The sequence below is a fragment of the Gopherus flavomarginatus genome, chromosome 2 (genome assembly GCF_025201925.1).
Source record: "Gopherus flavomarginatus isolate rGopFla2 chromosome 2, rGopFla2.mat.asm, whole genome shotgun sequence".
Classification (NCBI taxonomy): Eukaryota; Metazoa; Chordata; order Testudines; family Testudinidae; genus Gopherus; species Gopherus flavomarginatus.
In genome coordinates this window covers 208,580,359-208,602,412 of record NC_066618.1, presented here as the reverse complement: position 1 = coordinate 208,602,412, position 22,054 = coordinate 208,580,359, and the positions used below count along the sequence as shown (strand labels likewise).

Sequence of the window (22,054 nt, the reverse complement as noted above, 5' to 3'; positions counted from 1 at the left end):
CTGAGTGAATTCTATGGTGAATAAAAGAGAGAGTCTCTTTCCCATAACAACCAAATCTTGCATTATGTATGTGAATATATATGTGTATAAGGACACAAGGATTCTCTTAAATGTGGATGGACTTGACTAGGCATAAAAGTACCGTAGAACTAAATAGTCCAACCAGGGTTGTGTCTTGGATGGGTATGTCCTCAGCGTGGCTAGCCCCTCCCACTGCTTGCGCCACAATGGCTGCACTCTATTTTTAGCATGTTAGCTCAGTCAGAGCTAGCACTGATATGTCTCTTTGAGCTAGAATTTACACATTCCAGCTTTACTGCAGACATATCTTAAAAGAGGGACAGAATTTATGACAAACAACTAGGGCCCAATTCTGTCATGTCTTTTCATAATGATTACTCTACAAACAGTTCAATGGAAATCAAAGAAAATGTTCACAGAGGCACTACTCAGTATGAGTAAGCATAGCATAATCTGGTTCTTAATGGAGTTTTTTATTACCTTAATGACCCTTCAAGATTTACCTTTTTGCACTGGTCAATTTAATTGACTTCTCCTTAACACTTTATTAAGGAGTCAGAGATGAAATAAAGGCTGGATTCATTTCCTTGCACTCAACTCAAAGTCATTATTTATAACAATCAATTTTGTCCTTGTCCTTCCAGACACATGTTTCTGGTCAGAGAAGCACATGTAAAGTACACTGTCATGCTTTGATATTATCTCTTTTTTCCATTACACTTACCAGGTGGACATACTTTTCATTTTGTGCCAATAAAACTTTTAATGGCCACAGGGCAATTTTTCTTTTCCTGAAGCTTTCCATGGCATTTTTTGTCAGACTTCAAGATTCTACTAGTGTCATTCTGTGAAAAATGTTCTACATTTTCCATTTTATTCTGCATTAGTCTATCAAATTTAGAATGGTAAACCCTTTGTTGGCTGAAAGACTGGAACTGGTCAACGCCAAAAGAACAGAACTGAGTGTGGCCCAGGAGACGTGGAAACTTCTTGTGCTCCCCTTCCTACTCAGAATATGTGAATAGAGCAGGAGGAGAGCCCTATGTCCATCCATATCTTGTGGTTGAGGAGGAGGACAGAGGTAGATGCTAAAGGTGGGGACAAATCAGCCTGGGAGTTAAGGGCCCATTGAAATTGGAGTTAGGTGCTGAAATACCTTGGAGGATCTGGGCCTAGGAATCTAATGCTGACATGAAGGAAGCAAAAGTAGTTGTGTGGGAACTGAAGATGGGATAGGGTATTGGACATTTGAGTAGAAATAGGGGTATTGTAAGGCTGGCTGGGGAGAGAAGGCTTTGTTACTGATGCTGCTAAAGGAGCGTCAATTTGCAGCAGAGTGGATGGTTTGCAGCTGATGAGGTAGAAGAGAGGTTGAGCAGGAAGAGTTATGTATGAAGAGTAGCATCGAAAAGGTAATGGGAGGTGCAAAACCTGGGAAGCTGAGACTGTAGAAAGTGCCTGAAAGTAAAGAAGGTTGGTCAGCTGACAAGTTATTTACTCCAAGGAGGAACAAAAGTCAGTTACTCAGGCCAACATTTGCAGCAGCAACATAGCATCCTCCTCTCCAGAAGACTATAGTGTTTATCATGCCCCCTTCACCTTAGACCCACCTACTTTCCTCTCTACACCCCACAAGGCAGAAGATGAGTGAAGTAGCCTTCACATTGTTCCTCAGCAGGAACAGTATGCTACCCAGCTAGGAAATATGCACACAATTTCCAATGCTTGGAGACTTCCCACGTAACACAGCGTGCCAGAAGTATTGCTGTTGCTATGTAAAATGTCAGCTACTAAGCGAATTCCTGGCAGAGGACCAGTGAGCATAATAGAGATCAGTTATGTGATAATATGGCAACCTTGTTATTCAAAATATCAATTAATAATAGATTAGTAACCTGATTAGTTAAATCACTTAGGCCAAGACAACTGTGTTTGGATAACCAAGAATTAATAGACAGACATTCAGCAGAATGGGAAGACACAAGGAGCATTCCAAAGAAAAAGAGACTGAGATAGATGAGTAGTTGGGTAATCAGGATTCCACTGTACTAATATTTACATAGCACATATCAACCAAATAATCCTAGGTGCTTTACAAATACTGATTCAGTGACTTTAAACATCTGAGATTAAAGATTACCCTGGGATTTTCCTGCATGTAGGATCAATTTTGTTTTCCTTGTATTTTGGAGCAGTTTTTTTAATAATGCTAAGCCCTATTCAAGAGAATTTTTATTTTATTATCCTTTGTTTTAAAATAAAAATTGTATTGTACAAAAATGTGGTAAAAACCTAGGGCCAAATACCACATTCATTTATACCTTACACAACGATATTGACTTCAATAGGTTTGCACAGAGCAGAAGCCAGTACAGAACTTTCTCCATCATATACAACATATAGGGCCATATTCTGGCATACTTTGCATGCTCCAGAAAACCAATACACACAGATCTGTGCTGTTGCAACAGTGCATGACAGAAGTGCCCCAAACTGCCCAGTTTGGCTTTGCTGAAAACCACTTGGGAGCCAGCTGTGATTGGGCATCTCCAAAATGCCGAAGAGTATGGTTTGTATGTTATGCCTATGTGTATGTGCAGATGCATATGTAGGAAGCCTGACCAAGTCACAACTCCTGCATGAAGCCTCCATGCAATTCAATGCTATTCAGAGAGTTTGAAATTCAACCCCGTGCAGAAGGCCAGCACAAGGTTTACATGTCACTTAAATCCACTTAAGCCCTTGAGGATTTAAATGGGACTTAAGTGGTGCATAAACCTTGAAGTCTTAAGTGGGATTTAAGTGGCCCATGGGCCATGTGTTGGCATAAGGGTCAATTTCACATCCAGAGAACAGAATGTATACAGGACTTTTTTTCAAACTGTTCACAGCTAGATAAAATACAGTTGCATATGAAGGAACTGATCTTGCAGCTTGTAAACATATCAGGGAAGGATGATGCCTGTTTACAGTGCTGAGCAAGACTATGGCACATAGAACATCATCTAATACCTACTATGCTAATACAATGTTAAATGACTAGGTACTGTAGCAGTGCCACTCTGTAGCTAAGGTGTATCATCTTTCATACATAACCAATTCTGAAGGCTTCACTCTTCTGATTCTAAAAATCTCTAGCCTGAACTTAGCAAACAAAGTTTCAAACTAAAAGGGATTTTTTTTTTGTAATTTAAGAAAATATGGTTGAGATTGTGCTTTAAAGGGACACATTTTTTAAAAGGTCTATTTTCTAATACAGCTCCCTTTAAATAGTTTGTTCAGCGTTGCTAGGTTTTTTTTCTTAATCTCTTTAAAAAGCAGTGAGGGCCTATTGAAGTTTATAGGAATATTTTTAGCAAAGCGAAACTAACTGACTATACAGGGAAACAGTTGATTGTGCTGTCAGTTTCATAAAGTAAACAAATTGGAAAAATAGAGAAATAATTGTTTTGCTAACTTCTTTCAGTTCCGTATTACAAGGGACCATTGGTGACTATAGTAGGTACAAAATTTTCAGACCGAAATTTGGTTTCCAAGTTGCCTGTGTCAGTGTGTGCATTGCACCAAATGAGAGCTCTCAGCCATTGTGCAGGAGGCATCTGGAACTATCCAAGCATGGGGAAGAAAGGCCCCATGTGCAATGCCATATGCAACCATATATTCTGTCCTCCTCCCCTAAGATATTCTTTCTACCACAGGATTCTGTCCAAGGCCATCACGGTACTACCTTCTGCTCAAGATTGTTACTTCCATCTGGAGCTACTCATGCTGCTTGACCTTATTTACCACTTCTTCCATTGCTCAGCTGCAACATTCATCCCAATGGCTGGATAAACAGTTACTCAATCTATCTGCCTCAAACTCCATCCCTACTTGTTAGCCTAACTAAGCAAAACTCAGCACTGATAAGGAATTTCAGACCCAAGATGTGGGCTAAAAATCTTTCAAACACATATCTACCACACTCACCAGCTCCTTAAGCCACACAGATTTCCCACCTCTGTTATGTCACAGAGATTGTACTTCCCTTAATCTTTCCCCTTTGCAGGTGCACAGCAAGTATTAAGTAGTAAAATGTCAGAAAGAAATCCTCCCCATGCTGTTTTTAGTTCTAGCATCGTTTGTCTCTTTTTGATGTGCTGAGGCTGACATGCTGTAGGGAACAAAATGTTAAGTTCTTTGTGGTTCCTCAAAATAGATTCAGTGATTGTACCTCTGGCTGTTTTATATACATCCTACATTTGTAACATGGATTTATAGAAAATCCATAGTTGTACTACACATAGACGTATTTCTTTTTATATTTCTGGGACACCCATCTGAAAAAAATATTGGGATCCTAGGGAGGGTCCCTTGCAATAGCCAATGTGGGCAATGGCAATTATACATAAACATCGGGGAGCAAAATCTGGTCTCAAGTCAACATTTTCCGCAGTACTGATATGAATTTAGAGCTCCCACTAAAGGTCAGAGATAATCTTGAACCAAAATCCTTTATCCAAACATTTTTGAAATTTGGGAAAGTTTACATCCAAATCTGGATCAAAACTTTGCAGTTCGTGCCCTATCTCTGTAATCAGTTGAACCAAAAGCCCACATCCAAACAGCATCAAACGTGGCAGAAATTCTGATCTTAGCTCAGATTCAAAGTCTGGGGCGTAGGCCCATCTCGACCAATGCCTGCAGCCCTGCCATTCTCTGCCTTTGTGCATGCAGCTGGGATTTTTTCAACAGCACCAATTACTATAAATAAAAGATAACCCACTTGCCAAGCACAGCATGTAAAAAGCATAACAAATTAATCTTTTCTTGCTCTTTACCTTGCAGTATTGACCTGAATGAAAATATTAGCTCTTCCTTCGGTAATACATTGACCTTGCTTTTTCACTAACAGAAGTTGTTCAAGAAGAAAAAAAGAAAAGAGCTAAGATCATTAATTATCATTAATAATTTCTACCCAGCTGATTTTTTCAAAAGGAAATAATAGACTGTGAAATAATAATCTGCACTAATAATAATAAACTGCAATCCGGAGATCCCCTTGTTATAAGATTTCCCTCCTAAAGGGCCTGTAAATGAAAACATTACTTGCTATTTAAAGGTAGCTTTATATTTCTTGACAAAGAATATTTCTGAAGAAAACCATTTATAGTGACATCTGTCTAAAGCCACCAGTATAATACAGTTGCCTGCTAGAGGTGGTCTTAAATTTAAGGCCAAACAAAATTATACTAGAACCTTGGAGATACTTAACAGATGGAGTTGTCTGTTGGAGATGGTCAAGGGAAGATTTTAGTTTGGTTTTAATGTTTGTATTGTATTGGGATAATTTTCTTTTCCAATATATGTTCAAGAACCTGTCTATAATTATTCATGCTAAAAATAACTCTTTGCTTCTGATTGCAGGTTGTTTTTTTTTTGAACACTATACCTTCATTACATGGAAGCACCCAGGTGTTTCCAAGTCAGTGCGTTCTAGACATAGGCTACGTCTTCACTACCCGCCGTATTGGCGGGTAGCAATCGATTGCTCAGGGATCGATATATTGCGTCTCATCTAGACGCGATATATTGATCCCCGAACACGCTTATATTGATTCCGAAACTCCACCAACCTCAACGGAGTTGCGGAGTCGACATGGGGAGCTGCGTACATCGATCCCGTGCCGTGAGGATGGTGAGTAATTCGATCTTAGATACTTCGACTTCAGCTACATTATTCACGTAGCTGAAGTTGCGTATCTGAGATCGATTTTCCCCCGTAGTGTAGACCAGCCCCTAGTTGCAAAAAGATTGTCTTCCTTATTCACCTTGTCTCTCTCTTCTGCATGAAGACACTGTTCCTTTCTTGTGGCTGAAAATGTAGGATGAGATCTCCACTCAGCAGAAAGTCATAAGAGGGTGGACAGCTATGGAAGACTTCCCAGATCTTCTGCATCTGGAAAATAAAGCACAGACGCATATGCTAAAGCTCAAGAAGACTTGTAAAATTCTGCTCCCCCAGTTAGGTTATTTCTTTGATGGGTGAGTAAAACATGATTTGTTTTTCATTATCATCATCACGGTAAAGGTTTTGCCTGGGCTGGAACATTTGTATGGCAATTACTATTTATTATGTACAGTGTAGTAGTTCCAAAGGCGCCAATCAGATCAGGCCTTGTTTTACTTGGAACTATGCAAAAATAAGGGAAGGCATGGTCCCCTGTTCTGTAAAGTTTACAGTCTGAGATTGCAAGCCTGGGCTAATGCACATCCATTAAACCCTACTTGTGCCTGAAAAGGTACAACCCAAACCATTTTGAAATATCCCCTTCCCCTGGGTTCTTCCCTACTTTAGTAAAACAGGGAAAAATTTGGATGCATAGAGAAGGAGAGAGCATAAGCCAGCTGCCATAATTGTGGCAGCTAAAATCTGGGAAAAACTATTTAATAAAGGATGGCAGAATCAAACATGAATGGTAAAAACAGGAACTTTACATTTTTGTGTGCTTTTTTTACTGGCCTGGTTGAGCCAGATCTTGCATGTTTTATTCCAAAGCTTCTAACTTCTAACCCTGACTTTTTTTAAACACAAAACAATAATAGCCAGAGCAGTGATTTTGTATGGAAAGTTTAATAGCAAACAGGCAGCTAAGAAGATCTCACGACTCTCAGTTGCAGTACAATTTAAGTTAGGCTTATGTAATGCTAACAGAGCATATTGTTTTTGTTTAGTACTACCCTGGATTCTTCCAAATATACATTCAAATTGAGCCCTCTTGTGTTTGCTCAAGTTCATTACAACACCTTTAATGAAATTAGAAAGCCCTTTTATTGACCCATAATGTAGATTCATAGATTTTTAAATCCAGAAGTGACCATTATATCTGACCTCCTCTTCTTCTGTAACACAGGTCACAGATTTTCACCAGGTAATTTTGGCATCAAGCCCATAACTTCTGACTGAGCTTAGCATATCTTTCAGAAAGATATCTAGACTCAAGTGATGGAGAATCCACTATAAGTAAGGCTAAGATTTAGTCATGGGTATTTTCAATAAAAGTCATGGACAGGTCATGGACAATAAACAAAGATTCATGGCCCATGACCTATCTATGACTTTTACTATAAATACCCCTGACTAAATCTTAGCTGCTCCTGGGGCCTGGGCTGACTGCTCTGGGGGGATCCTGGGGGCCAACAGCTGGCCGCTAGTCTGGCGGTGGGGGCGCAGCTGTAACTATAACCTAGGTTAGTTGTCCAAGTGGTTAATTACCTTCATTGTAAAAAAATGTGTATGACTTATTTCCAGTCTGAATTTGTCTAGCTTCAACTTCTAGCCACTGGTAAGAACCATTATGCCTTTGTCTGCTAAATTAAAGGAGCCTCTGGTATCAGAAATCTTCTCCTCATGAAATTACTTACACTGTGTGCTTAGCAGGCACAAAGGTAGTCTAGGGCAATTATAAACTGGGTCCTATGTGCTTTCTGTACTGACATTTCCATGCAATATATTTTCTTTCCTAAACCCTAGAGTGGGAATTCCAAAAATGCCTGTGTGACTTAGGAACACAAGTTCCATTGAATGCCAGTTGTGCTTCTAAATCATGTAGGCGTTTTTGAAAATCATACCCACGATAAACAGCATAATGACTTACTAAGTCATATGACTAATATATAAGGAAATGTTTTTATTATGAGTGGGGATTTCAACCACACAAGTCTCCATTGACTTCGTTGGGAACTATATGGCTATAACACTGCGTGCTGCTTTGACAATATGGGGGTTTTGTGACAATTCAGATACGGCATTGCCCAGACACCATGACAATCAGAGTGGCATAAGAATATACATAAATCAGTACTGGAATGGCTATTCAATATCAGTGGCTAGTTTAACTCTGAGGATGTGATGCACTGGGAACATTAACCACTAGAACACAATCATGTCACTAAAAAATCCAGGTCTCATCACATCTTCACTAACCCAAGTAATCATGAAATAGAAACACATATAAATTCTAGTGTGGAAATAAACACAATCCTTGTAGTTGGAACACAAAGCAAAGCTGCCTGCTTTCATGCAAAATGTAATGACTACTTCCTATCACATGGCATAGAGCGTAAACATGAAGCCATGCACTAAAGATCCTAATGAACCATCTTAAACACGAAGAGGTACAATACAGAAGAGTTTGCCTGCTAAACGTTGGGCCCACTGAGGTGGTGCCATTACGGCTGAAAGTAACTTAAAGGACTTATTGGTACTCCAGAGTCCTGAGCAGGGGCGTGGCCTCAGCCAGAAGAGGCGTGGTCTTTCAAGATTTAAAGGCCCTGGGGCTTTGGCTGTGGCTGGGAGCACCCAGGGCTTTTAAATCACCCCGGAACTACCAGCTGCAGAGGCGGCTGGGAGCCCTGGGGCTCAGAGGTGAATTAAAGGGCTCGGGGCTCCGGCTGCTGTGGAGCTCTGCCACCACTACCCTGGGGTGGCAGAGCTCGGGTGGGGATTTAAAAGGCCCAGTGTTTCTGCCACTGCGGGGAGCCCTGGGCCCTTTAAAGCGCCACCGGAGCCCTGCCACTGCTGTGGTAGACTTCACCCAAAAGAATGCTCTGTATTGTCTTTCCTCCTCCCTATGTACTTCTGTTAACATTAATGGGAAGGATGCCCATGTATTTAGGAAATTTAGACCTGTAAGTGTAGTGATTGTCATTGTTGTTACTTTGGGGTGGGGAAATGATTGTTAATGCTTTGAACGTTAAAAGAAATAATTTAGGGGAATCAAGAGGCTGTTTATTCTTGTAATACACAACATTTTAAGTTGGTGAAATGAGTGGTCTAATCACAAATCAACAATATCCTTTCCGATGTCTGCAGCAAAGAAAGTGAATATGATTTTGAAAAAGCAACTTCAGTCCATCCGGTCTGATATTTTGCTATCAGCGCTTTCAGATCAGAGCATGAAATTAAGTGGAATGACATTAATGTGTTTAACACAGTGCCTGTTCTTCTGATCACTGTGATCAGTTGTGACATGTACTTAAATTAAGTGCCGCAGTGCAGAGATTACCAAGTGTAACTACTTATTTGGGGTGGGGATGTCCCAAAAGCAGCTGATTTGATCTGCTGGATTACTCTCACACACTATTTAACATTTTCCATTACTGAGACACCCTCATCCCCTTCTTTCCATGCAGACTTGTCATTAATCATGTGTCCCATATATTAAACTGTACAGTAGTAAAGCCAAGCAACTTATTTCATCAAAATAAGACAAACAGAGAGGAAAGGAGGATTATTTGAATATCAGTCACTATAAATATTAGTTTTATGAGGCGCATGTAAAATATAAAACTTCCACTAAAGCAAAACAAAAAAATTGGTTAAGTAGATACTATAGGAAAGGAAATGTAGCATATTTGCGAAAGTTTTATCTGTAGTTCAAAAGGTATTCACAGAGATAACACTACTTATTATTCTGAAGGATTCAAGCAGGCTATTCTGTTTTAACTGCTGGTCATCAGGTTTAATGAGCTGCGTATGATATATTGGTAGTTTATCACTATTATGTCAGAGAGGCTAAATTCCTGAGATCACAGCCTTCAAATTCTTGAATGTTGTTAATAAATTCCAGCATCTTGGTAGACAAAAATGTCTTTTGTGATCAAGAATACGTCCACAAGACACAAACTAAGAGCCCAAGCTGTAAGTACTTAGTATCTACACACTTTAAACGTTCATATTGGCAGCTGGTGCAAACTCATTAAATTTTATGGACCAACCAGGCACTCCTGAGCTAGGTCACTTAATCTTCCATTTAAAATAGTTCCCCAATAAGAAAACCGGCAAAAGACCATGGAAATTAGCTCTGTGCCTCTTGATTCAGTAAGAAATTGGCTTGCCCATTGAAATCCTGTTTTTCTTTTTCGCCTTGTTTGATCTGATGCCAAGGTGTTTCATCCCTTAGTTACAAACCTTTTGTAACAGCAGCACTGTTCTGTGCCACACTTGGTGACACGGCAGAAGCACTACTCCCCATCTAGGCAGCAGTGAAACTTACAGGACTTACCGGTACTGCCGGAGTCCTGAGGGGGGCGTGGCCTCATCTGGAAGAGGCATGGCCTCATCCAGAAGAGGCGTGACCTCTCAAGATTTAAAGGTCCTGGGGAACCAGCTGTGGCTGGGAGACCCAGAACCTTTAAATCGACCAGGAGCTCCCAGCTGCAGAGGTGGCTGGGAGCCCCCCAGGGCTCAGGGGCAAATTAAAGGGCCTGGGGCTCTGGCCGCCAGGGGGAACCCCGAGCTTTGCGGGGCTGGGGCAGGGATTTAAAGGGCCCAGAGCTCCTGCCACTGGAAGCCCAGACCCCTTTAAATCCTGGCCCCAGCCCAGCCGCCAGAGCTGCGGCCAGGAATTAAAGGGCTCTGGGCTGCCAGCAGCAGCAGGGAGCTCAGAGACCTTTAAATCTCAGCCGTGGCCGGGATTTAAAGGGCTCAGGGCTGCCCGCAGCCGCGGGGAGCTCTGAGCCCTTTATATCCCGGCGTCAGACCAGCCGCCAGAGCCACGGCCAGGATTCAAAGGGCTCTGGGCTGCCCGCAGCTGCAGGGAGCTCTGAGCCTTTTAAATTCCGGGTCCAGCCCAGCTGCCGGAGCCACGGCCGGGATTCAAAGGGCTCTGGGCTGCCCGCAGCTGCAGGGAGCTCTGAGCCCTTTAAATCCCAGCTGAGACCTGGATTTAAAGGGCTCTGGGCTGCCTGCAGTGGCGGGGAGCTCTGAGCCCTTTAAATCCCCGCCCCAGCCCAGCCGCTGGAGCGGCAGCCGAGATTTAAAGGGCTCTGGGCTGACTGCAACCACGGGGAGCTCTGAGCCCTTTAAATCCTGGCCCCAGCCCAGCCACCAGAGCCGTGGCTGGGATTTAAAGGGCTCTGGGCTGCCCACAGCTGCGGGCAGCCCAGAGCCCTTTCAATCCCCGCCGTGGAAGTCGATGCGGTCCAGCACGGCGTACTGGCTCTTGCCAGTACACCGTACCGGACTGTACCGGCTTACTTTCACCTCTGAATCTAGGTTCTGGTTTGGACTTGAAGAGGGTATCCCCTATTCAGTTGTCCTCAGCATTGTCAGTGGAGAGTGGCAAACTAGCTCATTTGAGCAACTATTATTATTATTATTTATTATTTTATTTTTGTATTGTGGCAATGCCTTGAGGCCCCAGCTGAGATTGGAGCCCCATTGTGCTGAGCACTGTAGAAACACAATATAAAAGACAGTCTCAGCCCTGAAGAGTTTACAATCTAAATAGGCAAGACAGACAAAGGAAATTTTATTCCCAAATGTACAGATCGGGAACTGAGGCACAAAGCAATTCAGACTCATATGGAAAGTCTGTAACAAGACTGGGAATTGAATCCAGATCTCCTGTGTCCCAAGCAGTGCTTTAATTACAAAACTACCCCATGAATTCTTTTCTGAGAGGTAAGAGGATATGCCTTGGTAGGAAAGTGGCACAGAAAACCTAATGTATCCTATCTGCCTGGATGTTTTAAAATTTTCCTCCAGACTATTAATAAAGATCTTTTAATCTAACAATATATTAAGTTAGAGATGGGCCAAACTCAAGTGTAGTTAAAATATTAATGTCTTTATAGCAGCTATTCTTTCATATGTAGGAAACACAGTTTTCTGAGATTTAAGAAAATATTAAATACTAAAATCATTTCAGTGGATTATGGAGGAGTGTCCTGCCAAAAGGTGACTGGAAAAAATGTGTTTTGTATGAGTCCTGAAACACCGTCATTGCCTTCAGTTAGATGCTTATATTTGATATGCAGACATATACTATTGTAGAGGAGGAAAGCTTCATTAATTGTGGAACCATGTTATCAAATCCTTTCCCATACTTTATTATCTGACAGTACATATGAGAGTGTGGGTCAACAAGCTTTAATGCTGATGAAATCTGCAAGATCTATTTCCTTTGTCTCTGATGTTGGGACTTAGAACAATGCAGCCCAGTCCTGAGTCAACCTTGCTGTCCACTGCACTGATACTGAATTTAGTTCAAGAATTGCAGACTTGCCTTGCAAAGCCTACAAAAGCATATCCACAGGGACAACCATTCCAAAATAAATGTTTTTTTTCCCTGAAAGTTGTAGAAATACAGAAGATTCCAAAGACAGCTGCCACACTGTTTGTAACCATTGTAACGTGCATAATTTGAGCTGTTGTGCACACATCCTGCAACTGTGCAGTAACGATGGTTTATGTATGCAACAGTTAAGGGAATGATTGCATTAAGTCACTGGACATGTTAAGCATTTTAAATCCATTGCAGTTTCTGAAGTGCACAGTGTGCAGAGAGAAATAGGCCTGTTTGTCACTCACTGAATACAAAAAGCCACAAAGTGGAACTCTGATGTTATGTTAAGATGCCTGACTAAAAATAAATGAGTTTTGAATATGCATTATGCTCAGGAGTTAAATGTTCCATTTCAGTGGATTGCAGCTGAGGTACACTTAAGCAATTTGAACAGTTAACAAGTGAAATAAGCACAACAAAGTTGTTGACAAAGGCACAGATACTATAAAGCTGAAATAGTAAACACTTTTTTCATCATCCAAAAGTATGGAGTCAGAAGACGGTTTTTATCCAGGACCTTCTTGGCTCAGAAGCAAATAGCTAAGAGGAGAAAACAACTATACAGAACCTTGTTGAACCAATTATGCTGAAGAACACTAATGGAACCAGTGCTTACAAATTTAAAGCTAAAAACAGAATCCATGTTCATTCCTCTGACAATCTGCATGGGGCAGTGCCACACTGTAGTTGATGAGATACATGATCGAAAGCATATAAAGACTCTGATTGATTTCGGTGGTGTTTATATAGGCCTTTGGAGAGGAAACTTAGACTTGTTTCCTCAAGGCTATGGAGCAGGCATTGGCATCTGGAAGAACCATTCATTGTCCAGTTTGCCAACCTGTAGGAACAGATAATCTGTATTCCTAATTTGACAAAAACTTTCTTTTTCCTGCATCTGTTCCAGGATCCATTTCAAAGACTATTCATTTTGAGGACCCTCTGACAGTTTGAGGATTATGTCTGTGTCAATTTATGAATTCTATTTTGGTTTTGTGAATGCCATGTGTCATAAACAGATAGCTAAGGGTTAATGTCTCTTTCACCTGAAGCACCTGACCAGAGGACCAATCAGGAAACCGGATTTTTTCAACTTTGGGTGGAGGGAATTGAGTGTTTTTGTCTTTGTTTTCTGGCTGCCTGCTTGCTCTGAGCTTTGGAGAAGTAGTTCTACTTTCTAGTCTTCTGTTTCCAAGTGTAAGGACAAAGAGATCAGATAGTAAGTTATATGGTTTCTTTTCTTTGGTATTTGCATGAATATAAGTGCTGGAGTGCTTTGATTTGTATTCTTTTGGAATAAGGCTGTTTATTCAATATTCTTTTAAGCAATTGACCCTGTGTTGTATCATCTAATACAGAGAGAACATTTGTACTCATTTTTCTTTCTTTTTATATAAAGCTTTCTTTTAAGATCTGTTGGAGTTTTTCTTTACTTCAGGGAAATTGAGTCTGTACTCACCAGGGAATTGGTGGGAGGAAGGAATCGGGGAGATTTGTGTGTTGGATCGCTAGCCTGATTTTGCATTCCCTCTGGGGGAATAGGAAAGTACTTTTTGTTTCCAGGATTGGGAACAGAGAGGGAGATTCACTCTGTTTGAATTCACAGAGCTTGTGTCTGTGTATCTCTCCAGGAGCACCTGGAGGGGGGAAGGGAAAAAGGATTATTTCCCTTTGTTGTGAGACTCAAGGGATTTGGGTCTTGGGGTCCCCAGGGAAGGTTTTTCAGAGGGACCAGAGTGCCCCAAAACACTCTAATTTTTTGGGTGGTGGCAGCAGGTACCAGGTCCAAGCTGGTAACTAAGCTTGGAGGTTTTCATGCTAACCCCCATATTTTGGACGCTAAGGTCCAAATCTGGGACTAAGGTTATTACATGAGTGGCAGCTGGTGGGAGATAGACAGAACCCAGAAGCCAGTAGAAATATTATATTTTTCTTTTCTCTGCTAAGGGCTTTTTAGCAGAGAGAAACAGTTTGGTTTTAAAAGGGAACCAGAGAGAAATTTTTTTTTCTGCTCTCTCTGGCAGTTTGTGGCTTGCATGTTAAGCAGAAGTCGTTAAGGACTATTAACAGTCTTTTGTCACACAATAGCACTCCCATTGAGAGTCGTACCAGCACTTATAGGCATGCAAATAAAGTGGTTTTTCTGGTTTCCCTTCATTGAACATTAGCTAGAGAGAGAAAAGGAAAATTAGCTAAAGGCACTGTTGCTAGGCAGACTTCAGGAGGCAACAGAGAACCTGCAGTTCAGAAGATAAACACCGGAGGGCACCCCAACACAAGAAAACAGGAATCATGACTTCTAAGGCAAAAATTGAGGCCCAAGAGCAAGTCAGAGAAGCTGAACACAGGCGACAACTGGAAATAAAACAAACAGAGATGGAAATAAGAGAAAGAGAAAGAGAGGCGGCCCACCGCCGAGAAATGGAAAAGCACCAAAAAGAAATGGAAAAACAACAAAAAGAGAATGAAGAGAAGGAAAAACAGAGAAAACATGAACTGGAGTTGGCAAAAGCTGGGCTGCATGTGCCAGCCAACCCTAACAACCCGGCGCCAAATATTGCTCCACAGCACAGGAAATTTCCCACCTACAAGGCAGGTGATGACACCGAGGCCTTCTTGGAAAATTTTGAAAGAGCCTGTCTTGGGTACAGCATTCCCGAAGACCAGTACATGGTAGAATTGAGGTCACAGCTCAGTGGACCTTTAGCAGAGGTGGCAGCTGAAATGCCTAAGCACCAAATGAATGACTATAAACTTTTTCAAACCAAGGCCAGATACAGGATGGGGATAACCCCAGATCATGCCCGTCGGCGCTTCAGAACCCAAAAGTGGAAACCAGAGGTGTCATTTCCCAAACACGCCTACTACATTGCAAAAAACTATGAGGCCTGGCTAACAGGAAACAACATTCAAACCTTGGAAGAACTGAACCTCCTCATACAAATGGAGCAGTTCTTGGATGGTGTTCCTGAAGACATCACACGGTACATACAAGATGGAAACCCCAAGAATATCGCTGAGGCGGGGGAGATTGGAGCCAAATGGATGGAACTGGCAGAAAGCAAAAAAGCTACTGTCAAGGGGAACGATTACCCCAGGGGGCACACAGACCATAAACCCTACAACCGAGGACAGCCAAAGACCCCACATACCACCCAAGTAAAGCCACAGATACCCTACCCTTCAACCTCACCAGTCTCCAGTAACTCACCTCGGCCCAGTGACCCATCAGATGGAAGATGCTTTAAGTGTAATGAACTGGGACATATCAAGGCCAAGTGTCCCAAGAACACCATGCGAGTGCAATTCATTACACCACCATCACACCAAAGATCCCCAGGCCCGGATGCCTCTCAAATACCCTTGCAGCGAAGGGAAAATTTGAGAGTGGGCGGAAAGAAGGTTACTGCGTGGAGAGACACGGGGGCACAAGTGTCAGCTATCCACCAATCCTTCGTTGACCCCAAATTCATCAACCCAAAGGCCCAAGTTACAATTTACCCCTTCATGTCACAAGCTGTAGACTTGCCTACAGCTCAACTGCCTGTCCAGTACAAAGGCTGGTCAGGAATGTGGACTTTTGCAGTCTATGACAATTATCCTATCCCCATGCTACTGGGGGAAGACTTGGCCAACCAGGTGAGGCGGGCCAAGAGAGTGGGAATGGTTACACGTAGCCAAACCAGGCAAGCTTCCAGACCCATTCCTGTTCCTGAACCGTCCACAGAGGCCCCGTCTGTGTTACCAAAGACCCAGACAGAGGTAGTGGACCCGGATTCCATGCCTACCACTGAAACAGCCACAGCATCTCCAGTCCCAGGCCCGGAACTGGAACAGCAACCAGCACCAACAAGTGCAACTACATCTTCAAACTCAACGCCAGAGGGCACCAGCGAGCCAGAACTGGCAGAAGCAACAGACAGCCATACCCAAAAGGCTCAGCCAGAGCCTGAAATACCCTCAGGTGCACCAGCGGAGAGCGGTTCACCAGCAACGGAAACAACCCCATCACATACATCGCTTCCAGAGGGACCAAGCCCAAGTCCACAGTCTGAGGAAGAACTGGTGACCCCAGCCTCAAGGGAACAGTTCCAGACTGAGCAGGAAGCAGATGACAGCCTTCAGAAAGCTTGGGCGGCGGCACGGAGCACCCCACCGCCTCTCAGCTCTTCTAATCGATCCCGGTTTGTTATAGACCAAGGACTTTTATACAAGGAAATTCTTTCTGGTGGACACCGGGAAGAATGGCAGCCGCAAAAACAGTTGGTGGTTCCAACTAAGTACCGGGAGAAGCTCTTAAGCTTAGCCCATGATCATCCCAGTGGCCATGCTGGGGTGAACAGAACCAAGGACCGGTTGGGGAAGTCCTTCCACTGGGAGGGGATGGGCAAGGATGTTGCCAAGTATGTCCGGTCTTGTGAGGTATGCCAAAGAGTGGGAAAGCCTCAAGACCAGGTCAAGGCCCCTCTCCAGCCACTCCCCATAATTGAGGTCCCATTTCAGCGAGTAGCTGTGGATATTCTGGGCCCTTTCCCAAAAAAGACGCCCAGAGGAAAGCAGTACGTACTGACTTTAGTGGACTTTGCTACCCGATGGCCAGAAGCAGTCGCTCTAGGCAACACCAGGGCTAACACTGTGTGCCTGGCCCTAACAGACATCTTTGCCAGGGTAGGTTGGCCCTGCGACATCCTTACAGATTCAGGGTCTAATTTCCTGGCAGGGACCATGGAAAAACTGTGGGAAACTCATGGGGTGAATCACTTGGTTGCCACCCCGTACCACCATCAAACCAATGGCCTGGTTGAAAGGTTCAATGGAACTTTGGGGGCCATGATACGAAAATTCATCAACGAATTCTCCAATAATTGGGACCTAGTGTTGCAGCAGTTGCTGTTTGCCTACAGGGCTGTACCACATCCCAGTTTAGGGTTTTCACCATTTGAACTTGTGTATGGTCACGAGGTTAAGGGGCCATTACAGTTGGTAAAGCAGCAATGGGAGGGGTTTACGCCTTCTCCAGGAACTAACATTCTGGACTTTGTAAGCAACCTACAAAGCACCCTCCGACACTCTTTAGCCCTTGCTAGAGAGAATCTAAAGGATGCTCAGGAAGAGCAAAAGGCCTGGTATGACAGACATGCCAGAGATCGGTCCTTCAAGGTAGGAGACCAGGTTATGGTCTTGAAGGCGCAACAGGCCCATAAGATGGAAGCATCATGGGAAGGGCCATTCACGGTCCAAGAGCGCCTGGGAGCTGTAAACTACCTCATAGCATTTCCCAATTCCTCACTAAAGCCTAAAGTGTACCATGTTAATTCTCTCAAGCCTTTCTATTCCAGAGATTTACAGGTTTGTCAGTTTACAGTCCAGGGAGATGATGCTGAGTGGCCTGACGGTGTCTACTACGACGGGAAAAAAGACGGTGGCGTGGAAGAGGTGAACCTCTCAACCACCCTGGAACGTCTGCAGCGGCAACAAATCAAGGAGCTGTGCACTAGCTTCGCCCCATTGTTCTCAGCCACCCCAGGACGGACTGAACGGGCATACCACTCCATTGATACAGGTAATGCTCACCCAATCAGAACCCCACCCTACCGAGTGTCTCCTCATGCCCAAGCTGCTATAGAACGGGAGATCCAGAACATGCTACAGATGGGTATAATCCGCTCATCTACCAGTGCATGGGCATCTCCAGTGGTTCTGGTACCCAAACCAGATGGGGAAATACGCTTTTGCGTGGACTACCGTAAGCTCAATGCTGTAACTCGTCCGGACAACTATCCAATGCCACGTACCGATGAGCTATTGGAAAAGTTGGGACGTGCCCAGTTCATCTCTACAATAGACTTAACCAAGGGGTACTGGCAAGTACCGCTAGATGAACCTGCCAAGGAGAGGTCAGCATTCGTCACCCATGCGGGGGTGTATGAATTCAATGTCCTTCCTTTCGGCCTTCGAAATGCACCCGCCACCTTCCAGAGGCTGGTAGATGGTCTACTAGCTGGACTGGGAGAATTTGCAGTTGCCTACCTCGATGATGTGGCCATTTTTTCAGACTCCTGGCCCGAACACCTACTACACCTGGAAAAGGTCTTTGAGCGCATCAGGCAGGCAGGACTAACTGTTAAGGCCAAAAAGTGTCAAATAGGCCAAAACAGAGTGACTTACCTGGGGCACCAGGTGGGTCGAGGAACCATAAACCCCCTACAGGCCAAGGTAGATGCTATCCAAAAGTGGCCTGTCCCACGGTCCAAGAAGCAGGTCCAATCCTTCTTAGGCTTGGCCGGATACTACAGGCGATTTGTACCACACTACAGCCAAATCGCTGCCCCACTGACCGACCTGACCAAAAAGACCCAGCCAAATGCAGTTAAGTGGACTGATGAGTGTCAAAAGGCCTTTACCCAACTTAAGGCGACGCTCATGTCGGACCCTGTGCTCAGGGCCCCGGATTTTGACAAGCCATTCCTAGTAACCACAGATGCATCTGAGCGTGGTATAGGAGCAGTGCTCATGCAGGAAGCAACAGATCACAACTTCCATCCTGTCGTGTTTCTCAGTAAGAAACTGTCTGAGAGGGAAAGTCACTGGTCAGTCAGTGAAAAGGAATGCTATGCCATTGTGTACGCCCTGGAAAAGCTACGCCCATATGTTTGGGGACGGCGGTTCCAACTACAAACTGACCATGCTGCACTAAAGTGGCTTCATACTGCCAAGGGGAACAACAAGAAACTTCTTCGTTGGAGTTTAGCTCTCCAAGTTATATTTCAAACTCCATTTCCAATTTAACTTTTAGTGTGACTTTAAGCATTGTTGTAGCAGGAACTTGACACCTAATGGAGAAACTATGCCTGGAAAGCAAAAGCAAATGGTTCTACCCCAATGGAGAATTGATTTGCTACCAGCAGGGCCAATTACTTTGAACAATTCTCTGCCCAGGGAGCAATGGGTGATGGTACCTAGAAACTCCACAATGGAAGCACGGGGAAGAAAAGGAGTCAGAGGCAGGGGGGCCGGAGGTTCCTAAAAGCATGGGGAAGGAGGGCCCACAGCACCTGAACTGTGGCTCCACTCCTTTCCCCTGAGGTCTCACTCTTGCACTACCCCTTCCCCCAAAGCTCTGCTCCCGCACTGCCTCTTCCTATCAAGACCCCACCCCCTGATCACGCCTCTCTCCCCTTCCCCCCCCATCGCTTGCCCTTATTGTCAGTAAAAAGTTGGGGAGCTATGGGCCCCCTGGTCCCTCTGTTCTGGTGCCCCGGGCAGAGGCCATTTAAAAAGAGGTATGCTCTCTAAGCCAAAAGTATGTTTCACAACTTGAAACGCCGCTGTAAGGAGTTAGGCAGGGAACAAGTTTTACTGGTCTATTAGCAATAATGTTCTACAACTAACAAGATCTAACAGAAGGTCTAATTGTATCTACATTAAGTGAAATGGAATGTGTGAGACTATAGTTTGTTATTTCCTATCTTATTAAAGAAAATGTGCATTTTTTCAGAGAACCTGGCCATTTTTAAACAAGTTAATAACATACAGCTCACCATCAGAGATTGTGATATGAACATTCCCAGATGTAAAATCCACTGAAGAGCAACAGCTCCATCTTATAACTTCTGGGTCTCTTCAATAAAAGTTATCCAGGAATATCCTGTTTCATTAAATACTATCCTTGTGTAAGCAGAGTCAGGATGAGCTCTACCCTGACATCTGGTGGTGAATTGTGGCAAGTTGTGGAAAAGAACTTTAGGGGCTGGTCTTGTTTGCATAGGCACACCAACCCTGCCTAGCATGAGCCCACAGCCGCCCAAATGGTCACTTTGGCTGCTGTGGGATCCCTAGTTTCTCTGTTATTGGGGCAGGAGAATAAAGTGTTGTTACCCTGACTATGTGGATCAAGACCAGTGGAACTGTTTTATGACATAGGGACTCACCATCAACTAAGTAGCAGTCGCTAGACAAGGGACATGGATTCCAAAACCCAGTGAATTGAGAGAGGCTAGGGATAGGTATTTGTATATGGTGGTGTGCCTCTATTCCCTTGAAAGTCTGAAACACTAATTGCACTTCTTTCTCTCTCCATAGTTAAATAGCAAAGCTAATTTTGATTCTAATTATAGGCTGCCATGCTGAATTCATTTTGGGCCACTGGGGCTCCCCTGCTACAAGCTGAAATCACTATAGAACTGAGATCACTGAGTGCTGTGTTAACTAGTGGGGAAGCCTGAAGATATATTACTAAGTGGCTGGCAGAGCAGTTGGAGCAGCCCACAGGATGGCGAGTGGAGTGGAACAGAGCAGTTTGCAGGATGGCTGGAGCAGCCCATGGGACGGCGAGTGAAGTGGGGCAGAGCAGTTTGTGGGACAGCTAGAGCGGCTCATGGTAAAGGCTGAAGCAGAACCCCATGGAGAGGCAGGGCAGTCAGCGTCAGACCATGTAAGGTGCCCCTTAACACCCTGCATGCCGCTCCCCTCATTTCCACCCAGGCTGGGGGAGGGGGAAACTCTGCAGATAAACTTTTGAACTCTGGGGCTGCAGTGACCAAGGACAGAGACTTTTGGGTTGCTGGGCTCAAGAGCCTTTTTGTGGTGATCTTTTGGGCTGCTGGACTTAAGATCCTGAGGGAAAAAGGAACTGCCAAACTTACTTGAGGGTGGGTCTTTTGCTCATGGTTTGTGTCATGAATCCTGTTTGTGGTGTTTCCCCAACATAATGCTGCATTGTTTCCCTCCTTTATTAAAAAGATTTTGCTACACTCAGACTCCATGCTTGCAAGAGGGAAAGTGTTGCCATTTAGAGGCACCCGGGGGGGGGGGGGGTGGTATGTAATTGTCCCAGGTCAAGCTGGTTTTGCATTGCGTTATTGAAACGGAACCCCTAGATACTGAACCTGGCCCTTGTTGCTACTAACTTGGATAGGCAGAAGGGTTACACTTGGAAATCTTTAGCCTGGTCATTCTAGTAATGCATCACCAGATAGTGCACATAAGTAATTTCATTTGGAATTGATCAGCTTTTTATAACCAGAGAACAGAACAGTGTTGGAAAATTAAAAGTGGGGCTGGGTACTTCGCAAATATTTCAGGTTATTTTATGCCTACAAAACAGCAGCTCTGTGATCTCACATTTCCATTCACTTCCTTACAAACACAAACATTTGTTGAAAGGCACAGTAACTAGGATAGGTCATTCTTTTAGGACCAAATTGTGTCCTGACTGCCATAGTTAGGGAGGAGATATTTCTTGGATCATTCTCTGCTATAGGAATCTTGGCATCCAGAACCCACTATACTCCTAGATGCTACCAGTTAATGCTTGTAAGGAAGTCATAACCTTTGAGGATGCTGTGTGCAGGATGACCCACTAGCTTATAAGCTTTAATATAACAACCATCACTATAGTCAGTGGATTCTGACTCTTATAATACTTCTGGGTATTAATTGAGCATTATCATGTGATGGGATATTTAGAATCCTGACCTACTCTTTTTTTTTGTTGCTATATAGTTTTTCTCTCTGGTTTTCCTTTAGGCTCCAGAGACAGCAATGATCCAGATGCAGGTCTGGAGAGTATCCATCTTCCTGGGCTTTTAATCATGGCTCTATCCATTCTATTTCCTTTACTCTGGCACGTGTCTGACTTAAGGGAAAGAGGGGTGGGGGGGAAGAGAATGAAGGGGGTTGAGTATCTGTGGAGCAAGGTCCAGAAGTAAATACTTTACTGGGGCCTGGCTGGACAGCAAGTAGCCTTGTTATATATCTGCTAACTGATTTTAGATTTTTAGAGCTGAGGAGGGCATGGTCAGGCAAGACGTGGCTTGTTGATGTCACCCCAGTACAGCAGGGACACAGCGAGGCAGTTTGCTTGTGAAAGAGACATGGCCATTGACTCCCAATTACATTGTTTTGGGGGTTGATTGGTTTTT

At 43.8% G+C, this 22,054-nt stretch overlaps 1 long non-coding RNA gene across 1 annotated transcript in view; it reads left to right on the top strand.

The window, feature by feature from the left end:
• LOC127045745 (uncharacterized) overlaps positions 1 to 9,047 on the top strand; it is a 68,822-nt gene extending 59,775 nt beyond the window's left edge. Inside the window, exons 3-4 of the long non-coding RNA XR_007772811.1 lie at positions 5,428 to 5,698; positions 5,856 to 9,047. This is a non-coding gene — a long non-coding RNA (uncharacterized LOC127045745). The remainder of the gene's footprint in view (positions 1 to 5,427; positions 5,699 to 5,855) is intronic.
• The last annotated feature ends 13,007 nt before the right edge of the window (positions 9,048 to 22,054 follow it).